The sequence below is a fragment of the Bos indicus x Bos taurus genome, chromosome 17, assembly GCF_003369695.1.
Source record: "Bos indicus x Bos taurus breed Angus x Brahman F1 hybrid chromosome 17, Bos_hybrid_MaternalHap_v2.0, whole genome shotgun sequence".
Classification (NCBI taxonomy): domain Eukaryota; kingdom Metazoa; phylum Chordata; class Mammalia; order Artiodactyla; family Bovidae; genus Bos; species Bos indicus x Bos taurus.
In genome coordinates, this window is record NC_040092.1 from 43597148 (window position 1) to 43601871 (window position 4724).

A 4724-nucleotide genomic window follows, 5' to 3' on the forward strand; every position below is an offset into this window, starting at 1 on the left:
ATGTCTGCTATCCAGAACCTCCACTCGTTCGACCCCTTTGTTGATGCAAGTAAGGGCGATGATCTGCATCCTGCTGGCACTGAGGATTATATCCATATAAGAATTCAACAGAGAAATGGCAGGAAGACCCTTACTACTATCCAAGGGATCGCTGATGATTACGATAAAAAAAAAAAAAAAAACTAGTGAAGGCATTTAAGAAGAAATTTGCCTGCAATAGTACTGGAATTGAGCATCCAGAATATGGAGAAGTAATTCAGCTACAGGGTGACCAGCACAAGAACATATGCCAGTTCCTGGTAGAGACTGGACTGCCTAAGGACGACCAGCTGAAGGTTCATGGGTTTTAAGTGCTTTTGGCTCACTGAAGCTTAAGTGAGGATTTCCTTGTAATGAGTACAATTTCCCTTCTGTCCTTTGTCACAAGTTTAAAAACCTCACAGCTTGTATAATGTAACCATTTGGGGTCTGCTTTTAACTTGGACTAGTGTAACTCCTTCATGCAATAAACTGAAAAGAGCCATAAAAAAATAGATTTTAAATTTTCTATGAATTCTATTTCTGTCTGTCATTACTAAAGTGATCTGGAATTGCTGTTAAGCCATTTTATATATATATATATATATATATATATATAATTTAATATATATTTAAATATATTTAATTTTATATATATATATATATATATATATATATGGCTGTGCCAGTGTTAGCTGTGCCACGAGGAATATTCAGTCTCTGCACATGGGATCTTTTTTGGCTGAGGCATGTGAACTTCTTAATTGTGGCTTAAGGGACCTAGTTTCCTGACCAGGGATCGAAACCAGGTCCCCTGCACTGGGAGCATGGACTGGTAGCCACTGGACTGCTAGGGAGGTCCCTGAGCTATTATTGATTCTCTAACTTTCCCTTGTCCATACATGAAGTTTCTCATTTAATGGAGGGAAGAACAAATGCATCCTAGTATCCTGGCACTGTCTGTAACCTACAAAACCAGCCTAACTATTTTCTTAGACCTTGAAATTCTGAAAAGCATCAAACTTTTCTTGCCATGATGATGAAGAAAAAAGATGAGATTTAAATCTTTATACCATGAATGGTGTATGTTATAATTGTTGTTGTTTAGTTGCTCAGTCGTGTCTGACTCTTTGCAGCCCCAGGGACTTTAGCCTGCCAGGCCCCTATGTCTATGGAATTTTTTCAGGGAAGAATACTAGAGTAGGCTGCCATTTCCTTCTCCAGGGGATCTTCCCAACTGAGGGATCGAACCCGCATCTCTTGCATTGCAGGCGGATTCTTTATCACTGAGCCAACAGGGAAGCCCATATGTTATATGACTGGAAAAATAAACATCTTTTTCTATATTCCTCTCCCTTAAACTTTACCTATTAGAGTCAGAATGCTTCGATTGCAGAATTCTCACTTGAGCAAGGTTTTTATGTAACATTATTCATATTCTTGGCCTTGGATGCCAATTAAGTCTCTCAAGTCTAAAACTGCTTTGTTTGCTTTTTAAAGAAATCTGCCCACCTTACAGGCCTACAAGTTAACTCACCAGCTTGCTCCCTCCCCCCGTTTCCTCCCCAGAGGACTTTGCTTCTGTTGGTTTCCTGCCAGCTCTTACTTTCAAATTGAAATAGTTCAGTTTCTCTGTTTCTAGAACATAGAATTCATTACTCCTGGATTTTTGCCAACAATGTCCCTCTCATGTTTTTAAAACTAAGATGAATGTTACAGAGTGACCTAGTGGGCTCGACCCATGGTTAGAAGTCAGTGAGTGATATATGAGATGTCTACATGGATGCTCTATTCTGGGCAGTGGAGCTGCTAGGGGAACAGGCCTCTGGTAGGGTGGGAAGGGCTTCGAGGGCGAAGCCTTGGGGCTGGAGTGGAGAAATATGTGTGAGAGATTAGGTAAGATCTGGCTGATGTGAGGCAGGACTCAAATTCTTCCCCTGCCCTCAGGGTCCTGGTGAGTCTCTACCATAGAAAGGGCATAGTCATTAATTCTTCTTGGCCATTTAGATGGAAAACAGAAAGCCAGGTGACAGAGAATATTTATAAAGGGCTCTAGGAAGAGCCACTCCTTTTTTCCTTTTTATAATATTTTCAATACTTCTTTTCTCTTGCTACCCTTGCAAGCCTGCTTAGCCTTTTGTTTGTACTGGTACTGAAAAGGTGAGCCTTCCTGCAGGAGAGCAGAAATCGTAGGGACTTACACATCTGCATCAGCTTAGGCCACATGAATTTTTCATTCCTGTGGCTCTGTTGAATGACATTGGGAGATTTCTCTACCTTTTAGGCTACTTTCTAGGAATATGTTAGTGTTTAAATTCTTTTCCGATTGCCTATTTTTTTTTAAATTAAACTTTCCATTTTGAGATAATTGTAGATTCACGTACGGTTATAAGAAATACTGCTGGGACATCCTATGTACCCTTTACCCAGTATCCCACAATAGTAATATTTTATAGGAGACATTCATGTAAAATATGATTGGCATTGATACAGTCAAGTTCTATAAGGTTTTCATCACCAGAAGGATCCCTCATGTTGCCCTTTTATGGTCACATAGGCTTCCCTCCTTCCCTGACCTCCTCATTATCACTTGGTAATCACTTGGTAATCATATTCTTATATGTTGTCATTTCAAGAATGATATGTGAATTGAATCATACAGTGAATAACTCTTTTGTATTGGCTTTTTAAACTCAGTATAAATTCTTGAAGCTTCGTGTGTGTATCAATAGTTTTTTTCTTTTTTTAACTGCTGAGTAATATTTCATGGTATGGATGTACTGCTGTTTGTTTACTATTCACTCATTGAAAGACATCTGGGTTGTTTCCAGTTCTTGGCTACTATGAGTAAAGCTGCTAGGAACATTTGTGTACAGGCTTTCATGTGAACATAAGTTTTCATTTCTCTAGGCTAAATGCCCAAGAGTGCAATTGCTGGGCCTTGTGGTAGTTGCATGTTTAGTCTTAAAAGAAACTGCCAAACAGTTTTCAGGAGTGGCTGGACCACTTTACATTCCCACAAGCAATGTATGAGCAATTTAGTTTCTCCACATCCTTGCCAGCATTTGGTGTTGCCACTATTTTTTTTTTAAATTTTAGTCATTTTGATAGTAGTGTAGTGATACCTCTTTGTGGTTTAAATCTGCATTATTTTCCTGATGGCTAATTATATTGAGCATCTTTTCAAATGCTTATTTGCCATCTGTATATCCTCTTCGGGAAATGTGTTCATGGTTTTAGCCCATTTCCTAATTGAATTGTTTGATTTTTTTCAAATTGTTGAGTTTTAAGTGTTCTCCATATATTCTAGATACTAATTCTTTGTTGAATATGTGGTTTGCAAATATTTTCCTCAGCCTATAGCTTGATATTTCATTCTCTTAACAGGGACTTTTGGAAAGAAAACATTTAATTTTGAGAGACCCGTATCTACCAGTTTTTCCTTATATGGATTCTGCTATTGGTGTCAAGTGTAAGAACTCTTTGTCTAGCCATAGATCCCCAAATTTTTTCCTATATTTTTTTCTCAAAGTTTTATAATTTTACATTTAAGTCTGTGCCACATATTTTAATAAGTAACTTTTTACATCTCTACTGTCTGAAATAAGTCTTAGCATGTGGAATCCTTTCTGCCCTCATTTTCTTTCTCAATCTAATGAGCGCCAACTGACTCACGTCCCTGATACTAAATCACAGTACAATTTCTGACTGGGTACTTGATTCTGAGTTTGTAATGAGTTAGTTGAGTCATATACTTAAAAGCGTGAACTCTGGAGGCAGACTGCTTGGGTTCAAGCAGTTCCTGGTGCCACCTCTCAGAAGCTTTATGATCTTTGGCAAATTAGTTAATCCCCCTGAATGTCAGTTTTTCACATCATTTAGATCTGGATCTGGATGAAAATAATAATTCCTACTTCTCAGGTTGTTGTGAGAAGAAAATGTGATATTAAGTGTGAAATGCTTAGTGCAGTGCCTGGCACATGCACAGAAAACATTCAATAATTGTTTCTTTTCCTCTTTCCTGCTCCCTGTGCAGATTCTCCCGGCATCTTCCCCACAATCTCCATTTCTTTCTTCCTACTTCTTTTGTTCTTAATTATTCTACTTCATTTATGAAACCTGCTTAACCTATTTCAGCATTGTTTAGATTACCTACAAGTTATTGTGGCATTTTTATATGTGGTCAGATTACCTTTATTGCTTCTGTTTGTATTATGTGTGCATGCTCAGTTGTGTCCAACTCTTTGCAACCCTATGGACTGAAGCCCACCAGGCTCCTCTGTCCATGGGATTTTCCTGGCAAGAATACTGGAGTGGGTTGCCATTTCCTCCTCCAGAGGATCTTCCTGACTCGGGGATTGAACCCATGTCTCCTGCATTTCAGGAGGATTCTTTTACTGCTGAGCCACCGGGGAAGCCCATGGAGCTTTCCATACATGTCTCTTTGAGAGCATACTGCTCGCCCTCCACAGAGTCTAGCTCTATGCTGAATAATTGGCAAATACTCAGCAAGTCCCTTGGAGAAGGAAATGGCAACCCATTCCAGTACTCTTGCCTGGAAAATCCCGTGGACAGAGAAGCCTGGTAGGCTACAGTCCATGGAGTCGCTAAGAGTTGGCACTACTGAGTGACTTCACTTTCACTTTTCACTTTTCACTTTCATGCATTGGAGAAGGAAATGGCAACCCACTCCAGTGTTCTTGCCT

At 39.2% G+C, this 4724-nt stretch overlaps 1 pseudogene; it reads left to right on the forward strand.

Moving 5' to 3' along the window:
• On the forward strand, window positions 1-531 carry LOC113875132 (annotated as a pseudogene).
• Window positions 532-4724: the final 4193 nt, after the last annotated feature.